We start from the raw sequence: 11,428 nt of genomic DNA on the forward strand, positions 1-11,428 counted from the left end.
AGCCTGTAATCCCAGCACTTTGGGAGGCCGAGACGAGTGGATTACCTGAGCCCGTGGGTTCGAGACCCACCCGGGCAACTTGGCGAGACCACATCTGTACAATAAATCAAAACTTAGCCAGGTGTGGTAGCACAAGCCTGTATAGTTCCAGCTACTTGGAAGGCTGAGGCGGAAGTATCGCCAGAGACCAGCAGGTCAAGGCTACGGCAGCCGGGAGCATGCCTCTGCACTCCAGTCTGGGCAACAGAGTGAAACTCCAACAAACACACACACAAAATTTTTTTTTGTAAAGATGAGGTCTCGCCATTGTTGCCAATGCTGGTCTCGAACCCCTGGGCTCAGATAATCCTTCCACCTCTGCCTCCCAAAGTGACGTTTTTCTTTTTCTTTTTTTTGAATTGGAGTCTCACTCTGTCACCCAGACTGAAGTGCAGTGGCCGCTCCTGGCCACCGCAGCCTTGACCTGCTGGGCTCTGACGATCCTTCCACCTTTTCTTTTTGAGTCAAAGTCTCGCTCTGTCTTCCATGCTGGAGTGCAGTGGCACAATCACGGCTCACCACATCCTCGACCTCCTGAGCTCAGGCAATCCTGCGTCAGCCTCCTGGATAGCTGGGAGTGCATGTGCATACCACCACACCCAGCTAATTTTTTTTGTAAAGATGAAGGCTTGCTATGTTGTCCAGACTGGTCTCAACTCCTGTACTCAAGTGATTCACCTGCCTCAACCTCCTATAGTGCTAGGATTACAGATGTGAACCACTGTTCCCAGACAATGGACCATACATTTAACTGTAATTCCCTGCTTTAAATCTCCTTAGTATTAGCAGTATTGAATTATCAAAATGCAGTGGCACAATTCCTTCAATGTAAGTTACCCAGTAGCAATACTCACACTTGCACGCAGAGATGCACATACAAGATGATCACTGCACCATTGTATTTTTATAGGGAAATATTGGGAGCAGCTTAACATCAGGAGTAAGAGGGAGGCCTTGGCCAGGTGCAGTGGCTCACAAAGTCCCAGCACTTTGAGAGGCTGAAGCAGGAGGGTCACTGGAGTTCAGGACTTCAAGACCAACCTGGGCAACTTATTAAGACCTCGTCTCAACATAAAAAGAATAAAAGAATTAAAAAAAAAAAAAAAAGAAGAGGGAGGTCTTGAGGGCAGGGACTGTTTTGTCCCCTGCCAAACAGCACCTAGGACACAAGGGGGTTCGAAAGTATTTGTCCAAAGAAGGGAGGCATCATCTAGGGATACTGTGCAGATGCTGAGAAGGAGGCTGGAGATGTGTGTGTGCTGAGGTGACAGTAACCCTCCCATGCAAAGTAAGTCACATGATAATGTGTAAAGGATCAGCTTATTTTGGTGAAGAAAAATGGATACGTTTATGCACGCATAGAAAATAATCTTGAAGGATACACTCCAGACTGTCCCCAGGGACTTTCATCTCAGGATCAGGTTTGAAGGGTAATGTTTATCTTAGTAAATATTCTTGGTTATTGGCCAGACGCGGTGGCGCACACCTGCTGATACTAAGTGATCTTCTAGCCTCAGACATATGAGTCGCTAACCCAGCGACTCATATGTCTGAGGCTAGAAGATCACTTGAGCCCAGGAGTTTTAGAACAACCTGGGCAATATAGCAAGACCCTGTCTCTAAAAAATAATAATAATAATAATTTTTTTGAATATTGTTTGATTTTTATAACGGAATGAATTAGTTGTATAACTTAACAATATACAATTATAAGGATATTATAAGCAAAAGCCTTTCTGTGCTTCTCTGTCACCCTCTGGACAAAATCCAAAGTTCTCAGCCTGGTGTTCAGGCCCCTCCCTGCCTGCCTCAGCTGCTGCAGCCCTGCTGCCCGTAGATCCCAGGCTCAACGCCCTGCCCACCTGATGACACCTACTGAGTGCCAGCTTTAGCTCCAGCATCCCTCCTACCCCTCTCCCCCAATCAGATATAATGCCCACTCTCTGCTCTGTGCTTTCATGTTAGCACACATTTGTGTGCAGAAAAAAATGAGGGCTTGGCCTTCTGTTTCTGTCTCAGCAGGACTGCTGCACTACCTGGTGCATATCTGGCATTCACTGAAAGAAGGAATAGGCAGGGCATGGCAGCTCACGCTTGTAATCCCGGCACTCCAGGAGGCCAAGGCGGGGGGATCACTTATGTCCGGTAGTTCAAGACCGGCAGCATAGTGAGACCTTATCTCTACCCAAAAAATCAAAAATTGGCTGGATGTGGTGGCACATGCTTGAAGAGACCCAACTCAAAAAAAAAAAATAAAGAGAAAAAATACAAAAGAAAGAAAGAGGGCAAGAGAAGAGAAGGGAAAGAAGAAGGAAATAGAAAGGGAAAACTGAGGTAGGTGAGGTTGTGGGGGGTGGGGAGATGTCACTTGCCAAATCACCCTGAGGGCAGCCATCCAGCTGGCCCGCTGTCCTGGTCACCTGACAGCCAGCACAGAGCCTGTGTCACACAGCCATGCCACGCCAAGCTGCCTTCCCAGCCCTGCTTGCCAAGGGCGGTTAGTGCTGATTCACCGGTGACTGGCCTCCAATTATTTGCAGAGCTGGAATGGCAGGCGAGCCACCGAAGCAGCTGACCAAGGGCATATTGATTTGTGCTGGGCTCCTTGTGGACCTCTGAGCCAGTCACACAAGAAGACAAAGGCTGCACAGAACTCGCCCACGGCAATCTGTCCTATTAAACCTTCCATGGTCAAGTCCACAAGTGTCCCTGTTGATCAGACAACTGTGCCCTTTCCAGCCCAAGCCTGACCATCACTCACAGATGGGTAGTCATGGTTCAGAACACGAGATCTGGAGTCAGGCGGCCCTCGGTTCCGGTCCAGGGATTACTGAGTCAATGGGTATTTGCATATTTGTTGTTGAGAGATGCTGCCAGTGGTCTTCCCAAAAGATTGAACATTGTTTATTTATTTATTTATTTATTTATTTTTGAGTCAGTGTCTCACTCCGTTGCTCAAGCTGGTCATAGCTCACTGCAGCCTTGACCTCCTAGGCTTAGGGGATCCTTCCATGTCAGCCTCCCAAGTAGCAGGGACTACAGGCATGTGCTACCACACCCAGCTGATTTTTTAATTTTTTTGTAGAGATGAGCTCTCACTATGTTGCTTAGTCTGTTCTTGAATTCCCGAGCTCAAGCAATCATCTTGCCTTGGGCTCCCAAAATGAAATTGGACACGTTTAAATTCTTACCAACAACATAAGAAAGCAGACCATTCCCATAATTTTTATCTTTATCAATGTTTGACCAAAAAAATAAAAAAAATCTACTGACCGGGCTCGGTGGCTCAGCCTGTAATCCCGCGCCTTTGGGAGACTGAGGTGAGTGGATTGCCTGAGCCCGCGGTTTCAGGATCCACCTGGGCAGCGCGACCTCATCTCTACAATAAATCAAAAAATTTTGAGTTTGACACTCCAACTCAAAAAAACCAAAAAACAAAAAACAAAATCTACCCTACAGTGCTTACATTTCTTTCATTAGCATGTTTTTATATTTTTTAGCTATTTGCATTTCTTCTTCCATAAATTTTCTGTCCTTATCCTTTGTCCATTTAAAAAAATTTTTTATTTTAATTTAATTAATTAATTTATTTTTATTCTTTTTATTTTTTATTTTTTTTGAGTTGGAGTCTCACTCTGTCGCCCAGTCTGGAGTGCAGTGGCCGCTCCCGGCCACCGCAGCCTCGACCTGCTGGGCTCCAGCGATCCTTCCGCCTCAGCCTTCCAAGTAGCGGGAACTACAGGCGCGCGCTACCACGCCCGGCTGATTTTTTTTGATTTATTGTAGAGATGAGGTCTCGCTGCCCAGGCGGGTCTCGAACCTGCGGGCTCAGGCAATCCACTCACCTCAGCCTCCCAAAGCACTGGATTACAGGCTGAGCCACCGAGCCCAGCTCCTTTGTCAATTTTTAAACTGGAGTAGTCATTTTTTGTTTGTTTGTTTGTTTTGAATTGGAGTCTCACTCCGGTGCCCAGGCTGGAGTGCAGTGGCATACTCACAGCCACCCCAGCATCCACCTGCTGGGCTCCAGTGATCCTTCTGCCTCAGCCTTTCAAGTAGCCAGAACTACTGACACGTGCTCCCATGCGTGGCTTATTTTTTATTTGTTGTAGAGACAAGGTCTTGCCAAGTTGCCCAGGCTGGTCACGAACCCGCGGGCTCAGGCAGTCTACTTGCTTCAGCCTTCCAAAGTGTTGGGATTACAGGCTGAGCCACCGAGTCCAACCTTGCTATTTATTTTTAGTGACTTATGACATATTGTGGATATCCATCTCTGTTATGTATATTAAAGTATGGCTTTCACTTAATCAATTATCTTTAGACTTTGTTGGTGTCTTTTGGCCTCACAGAAGCCCCTCACCAAGCCCAGGTAAGAGACAGAAGTCAATCTACTTCAATAAAGAGCACTGGATTGCAAGTCAGGAGTCAGGTTTTGATTTCCACCTCTGCCACTAATTCACTGTGACCTTGAAGCTGTCCCTGCCCTGTTTTTCCCTGTCTGTTAATTCTGAGCATTAAATGGTTTCTGAGGCCCTGTCCACATCTATGATCTAGACCAGCACTGTCCTTTAGAACTTTCCACGGGGATAGAAATGTCCCATATTGGCCGGTGGAGGTGAGAGGATTGCCCGAATTCAGGGGTTCGAGACTAGCCTGGGCTACTTGATGAGACCCGTCTCTACTATAAATCAAAAAATTAGCCAGGCGTGGTGGCACACACCTGTGGTTCCAGCTACTTGGAAGACTGAGGCAAAAGGATCACTTGGACCCAGCAGGCTGAGGTTGCAGTGGCCGTGAGCATGTCATTGCACTCCAGTCTGGATGACAGAGTGAAACTCTGACTCAAAAAGAAAAGAAAAGTAAAGAAAAGAAATGTCCCAGCTGGACTTCGTGACTCAGCCTGTCATCCCAGCACTCTGGTTGGCCGAGGCAAGTGGATTGCCTGAGCCCACGGGTTCGCGACCAGCCCGGGCAACTTGACAAGACCTCATCTATACGATAAATCAAAAGTTAGCCGGGCTTGAGCCCAGGAAGTCGCGGCTGTGGTGAGCCGTGGTCATGCCACTGCACTCCAGCCTAGGGGACAGTGAGACTGAAACTCAAAAAAAAAAAACCCAAATAAATAAATGTCCCATATCTGCTGAGTTCCAGCTACGTGACTGAGTCGGCAGGATTGCCGGAGCCCAGCAGGTCAACGCTGAGACGGCCGTGAGTGTGCCACTGTCCTCCAGCCCAGGCGACAGAATGAGCTGCTACTCGAAAAGAAAAGCAAAGAAATGTCCTGTATCGGTGGCTCGCGCCTATTGGTGGCTCAGGCCTGTAACCCCAGCACTTTGGGAGGCTGAAGTGAGAGGACTGCTTGAGCCCAGGGGCTCGAGATCGCCCTTAGCAAGACCTTGTCTCTGCAAAAAAATTTAAAAATTAGCTGGGTGTGGTGATGTGTGCCTGTAGGTTGTCCCAGCCACTCAGGAAGTTGAGGCAGGAGGATCTGTTGAGCCCAGGCGGTCGAGGCTGTGGTGAGCCGTGGTTATGCCACTGCACTCCAGCCTGGGGGACAGAGTGAGACCAAAACTCAAAAAAGAAAGAAATGTCCCATACCTTCCTTGCCCACGTGTGGCTATTGAGCACTTGAAAGATGGATAGTCTTACTGAGGAATTGAGTTATAAATTTCACTTGATTCAGGTTTAACACATAAATAACCACACATGGCTAATGATGGCCATAATGAAACATGGGCGGGAGAGTCCTGTGTGACTTAGGTCAGGTCACTGCACCTCTCTCAGCCTCAGTTTCCCCATCTGTTCAGTGGGGGCCGTGGCAGTCCCTTCCTCCTGGGGCTATTGGCTCGTGAGTGTGTGTGAAGGCTGAGGCCCCATAGCTGACCCGACACTGCGTAAGCCAGCCAGACTTCCAGGTGGAGACATGACGGTATTTGCCCCAGTCGCGTTGTGGATAGAGATCCGTGGGTAGTTTTCCTGAGGGCCGCCTGTCTCCTCCTTCAGTGTTGAGGCCAGCTTTCCCTTCCTAAACCAGGCCTTCAGCCTGGGCCTCCAAATCGCTGACAGGGCAACATCCAAACCCTCCAGCCTGTGTCCCTGGCCCCGAGAGCTGGCCCTGTCCTGGCACTGCGGTCGTTCACACAGCCTGTGGGTCAGTCCAGCAGCCTCCCCAGCTGATCCTGTGTCTGCCTCCTCCCCCAGCCTCCCAAGGTCTGCCATGCATTTCATTCATTCACTCCATTCATTCCCCTTTTATTCACAGGTGTTTATCCCACCATCCGCTCTGGGCCTGGAGCTACAATGAGGGGCCGGGGATCTGGCCCAGGGAATGACCGTTGTGACACACTTGGTTGGGGTGGGAGAGCCAAAGTTCAGAGAGCAGGGGTACACAGAGAAGGCCTGGCCTGGGTGGGTGGTAAGAAAAGGCTTCCTGAAGGAAGTGGTATGCCTGATGCAGGGGAGAAGCCAGCCAGGGGAGAGGGAACTCGGTAGAGAGGACACGGCAGGAGAGAAGGTCGGGGCCCGGGATCTGTGGGAGGTCAGGGCAGGGCTGGAAGGGTGAGCAGGCCAGTCCCACCAGAGGGCCTTGGAGGCCATGTTCATGAGGCTGTGCTTTGTCTTAAAGTTGACAGACCCCCATGTCTTAGGGGGGAAAAGAAGAAAAAACGGGTCATGGAACACCTTGGCAAGTAACAGAAGCAGGGTGGTGTGATTATTCTAGGCCCCCTCTGTACAGGGCCATTGTCTCCCTGCAGGATTCAGAATCCATGCCTCCTCAGCTTTCCCTTTCCACCTGTCACTGGGTCTCAAAACACTCCATGAGCACACGGTTCCCAGGGGCTGCCTTCTGCCGTCGTCACCTGGGTTCAAATCCCTGCCCTGCCACTCTTTAGCCTTTCAAGCAAGTCATCCACCTCGTTCACCTTCAGTGTCCTCGCCTGTCAACTAGGGATGGTGCCGCCGTCTTGCATAGTTCCGTGAGCTCTGAGGGAAAGTCGCATGGTGCGGAGCCACCTAGGAAGTAGAGTCCAGTTAGCTTCCTTCTGCGTGGGGTCTACCAAAGCCACAAAGTGAACCGGAGGGGCTTCCCGAAGGCCGGGCAGAAGCCCATCTCTGGGAAGTGGCCCTTGGGCTCCCCTGGCTCCCCGAAAGGAGTAAGGAAAGGATTGGCTGAGGCCCTTTTTTTTTTCGAGTCGAGGTCTCACTGTGTCACCCAGGCTGGAGTGCAGTGATACAATCACAACTCACCATGGCCTCGACCTCCCGGGCACAGGCAATTGTCCCGCTTCAGTCTCCTGAGCAGCCAAGACTGTGGGTGCGTGCTGCCACACCTGGCTGCTTTTTGTCCTTTGTGTAGAGACGTGGTCTTGCTGCATCGCCTCCGCTGGTCTCGAACTCCGGGGCTAAGTGATTCTCCCGCCTCGGCTTCCCACAGTGCTGAGGCCTTTCTTGGGCAGCCTGGCTGCGTGCTGAGTACCTCAGAGGAGAATCCCTGGGCCTCGACTTGGTCTTCTGCACCCTCTCAAAGCCCCCACCCAGCAGGCCGAGAGTCGCAGGCTGGCATGGTGCTTACGTAACCTGGCAGGAGGCTGGCACCTTTCACCCAGTGATCAGGGCTTTGTTTACCAAGAAGAGGTGTTCCCAGGTCACCTCCCTGTCCTCTTAGGCACCTGCACACACAGCCCTTTAGCCTTTGCTGAGCTTTGATTATTTCCTCAATTCTTTTTTTTTTGAGACAGAGCCTTACCCTGCTGCCCAGTCTGGAGTGCAGTGGCACACTCACAGTCACCCCAGCATCGATCTGCTGGCCTCTGGCGATCCTTCCACTTCAGCCTTCCATAATTTTTTATTTATTGTAGCAAGGTCTCGCCAAGTTGCCCAGGTCTCAACCGGCAATCCTCTCATCTCGGTCTCCCGAAGTGCTGGGATTACAGGCTTGAGCCACTGCACCAGGCCTATTTTCTCAATTCTTAGTTCTAGTTCTTGCTGTTACTGTTAGCAACAGCCATTGCTTTTTTAAAAAATGTATGCATCATGATGGTACATATTTGGGGGTACATGTACTTTTCATTCAGCAAACATTATCCAGGATTCAAATTCTGGCTCTGCCACTTCTCAGTTGTGTTACATTGGACAAGTTACTCAACCACTCAATGCCTCTGCTTCCTGATCACTAAAATGGGCATAATCATATAACCTATTTCACAGGATGGTTATGAGGCATGAATGAGTGGGTATTTGTAAAGTGCTTAGAATAGTACTTGTTTGACTCAAACAAAATCTGAGTGCCCACCATATGCCAGGCACTAAATAATAGGCTGAGTGCAGTGACTCATGCTTGTAATCCCAGCATTTTGGGAGGCTGAGGCAGGAAAATCACTTGAGCCCAGAGTTCAAGACCAGCCTGGGCAACATTGTGAGAGCTTGTCTCTACAAAAAAATAAAAAATAAAAAATTAACCAGGCATGGTGACACGCTCCTCTAGTCCCAGCTACTCAGGAGGCCGAGGTGGAAGGATTGCTTGAGCCCAGGAGGTCAAGGCTGTGGTGAGCCATGATTGTGTCACTGCACTCCAGCCTGGGTGACAGAGTAAGACCCTGACTCAAAAAAAAAAAAAAAAAGCGTGAACAACAACTGGAGGTGGGGCGAGAAAGAGAAACCAACACTTCAGGATGCAGCCCAGGGCAAAGTAGTGTTGACCATCCTCCTGCTTCTATTTTTAATTTTATTTATTTATTTATTTTAGTTGAAGTCTTACTCTGTTGCTCAGGCTGGAATACAGTGGAACAACTATGGCTCACTAAAACCTTGACTTTCTGGCTCAGGAGATCCTTCACCTCTGCCTCCTGAGTAGCTGGGATTACAGGCACACACCACCACGCCTGTGAATTGTTTGATTTTTTTTTTCTGAGTCAGAGTCTCACTGTGTCACCCAAGCTAGAGTGCAGTGACATTCTCACAGCCACCACAACCTCGACCTGCTGGGCTCAGTTGAGCCTTCCACCTCAGCCTTCCAAGTTGCGGGAACTACAGGCACGTGCCACCACGCCTGGCTAATTTTTTGGTTTATTGTAGAGATGAAGTCTTGCCAAGCTGCCTAGGCTGGTCTTGAACCCATGGGCTCAGGCAATCCTCTTGTCTTGGCTTCCCAAAGTGCTGGGATTATAGGCATGAGCCACCGTACCTGGGCAATTTTTTGATTTTTTTGTAGAAACAAGATCTTGCTATATTGCCTAGACTGGTCTCAAACTCCTGGGCTCAAGTGAGCCTCCTACCTTGGCCACCCAAAGTGCTGGGATTCCAGACCCCACCTGGCATGGGATTGTCTTCAGATGTCTTGATGCTCCCAATCCTTTTTCTCTAAACGATGTCGGTAGCCTCTGTGTATTGCCACACCCTGGGAGCCGTACCCTGGGCCGGCTGTGCTCCCAAGAACTCCTCACATGCCGAGGGCAGCCTTCCCTGCCGCACTGTCATTAAGTGCCCTCACCGAACAGAAGAGGGAACAAAGGCCCACTGAGGGCACGTCTGCCCTCACCCTGGAGCCCGGCACATGACAGAGGCCAGGGACTGCTTGCTAAGTGAATGAGCAAACGCATGCGTAACTGAACTCTGCGGGCACCTGCTCCTTATGGGGTGTTGAAGTGAGTCAGGAGCCTTTGCACTCCCCGAGGAGAGGGAGCGCCATTGTCTGTGTCTGTGGCTGTGTCTGTGTCCCCCCAGACTGCACCGGCCCGTTGTGCTCTCTTCTTCCTCCTCCTCACCGCCATCACAGCAAACCCTCCCAGAACTGATGTAAGGTTTTCTGCATGTGAACTTTTTGTATCCTCACAACAGTCTCGTCAGGTGTGTCTCATTTCACAGATGAAAAAACCGAGGCACTGAGAGGCAATGTCACGGCTAGGGTTGCATGGGTAGCAAGCAATGGAGCTGACTTCAAACCAGGCAATTTGGATCCTGAGCCTGAACTCCTTTTTTTAAAATCTGAGTTAGAGTCTCACTCCATCGTCCAGGCTGGAATGCAGTGGCACGCTCACAACCAACCCCAGGGTCGGCCTGTCGACCTGCTGGGCTCAGGCAATCCTTCCACTTCAGTCTTCCAAGTAGCTGGAACTACAGGTAAGCGCTACCATGCCTGGCTAATTTTTTTGTTGTTGTAGAGACGAGTTCTCCCCAAGTTGCCCAGGCTGGTCTCAGACCCGTGGGCTCAGACAATCCATTTGCCTTGGCCTCCCAAAAGTGTTGGGATTACAGGCTGAGCCACCAATCCTGGCCCTGAGCTTGAACTCTTAACCACCATGCTATCAAGACATTCTTCTCTTTTATTTTCCTGGTTTTAAAAATAGTGCATAGCGGAAAGGAGGAGGGGAGGAAAAAAAATGGTATGTGCTTCTCAATGAAATGAAACTAGAAATCAATAGCAGAAGAAAAACTGGAAAAGTCACAAATATGTGACATTAAACAACATACTCTTTTTTTTTTTTTTTTTGAGTTGGAGTCTCACTCTGTTGCCCAGACTGGAGTGCAGTGGCCGCTCCCGGCCACCGCAGCCTCGACCTGCTGGGCTCCGGCCATCCTTCCGCCTCAGCCTTCCGAGTAGCCGGAATTACAGGAGCGCACTACCACACCCGGTTGATTTTTTTATTTATTGTAGAGATAAGGTCTCGCTGCCTCAGGCAGGTCTCGAACCCGCAGGCTCAGGCAAGCCACTCACCTCGGCCTCCCAAGGCACGGGATTACAGGCTGAGCCACTGAGCCCGGCTAAAACAACACACTCTTAAACAACCAATGGATTAAAGAAGGATTCACAAGGGAAATTAGGAAATATTCTTGAGACAAATGAAAATGAAAACATAACATACCCAAATAGATAGATGCAAACATAACATACCCAAATAGATGGATGCAGCTAAATCAGTGCTAAGAGGGAAATGTATAGCCAGAAATACTTACATTAAAAAGAAGAGGAGGAATGAGGTGGGGAAAAAAAAAAGAGAAAGACACAGGATGTGGTGGCACTCGACTATAATCCCAGTCAGTGCTTTAGGAGGCTGAGGCAGGAAGATCTCTTGAGCCCCAGGGTGTAAGGCCAGCCTGGGCAACATCACGAGACCTCATCTCTACAAAATGTAAAAAAATTAGCCTGGCATGGTGGCACATGCCTGTGATCCCTGCTACTCAGGAGGCTAAGGTGGAAGGATCGCCTGAGCCCGGGAGGTCTAGGCTGTGGTGAGCTGCGATGCCACTGCCCTCCAGCCTGGGTGACAGAGTGAGACTCCAACTCAGAAAAGGAAGGAAGAGCTCAGATCAAAAGTAGCACGTGCCGGGCTTGGTGGCTCAGCCTGTAATCCCGTGCCTTTGGAAGGCTGAGGTGAGTGGATTGCCTGAG

Source organism: Carlito syrichta, unplaced genomic scaffold (assembly GCF_000164805.1).
Source record: "Carlito syrichta isolate Samal-C Ts95f unplaced genomic scaffold, Tarsius_syrichta-2.0.1 Scaffold135850, whole genome shotgun sequence".
Classification (NCBI taxonomy): Eukaryota; Metazoa; Chordata; class Mammalia; order Primates; family Tarsiidae; genus Carlito; species Carlito syrichta.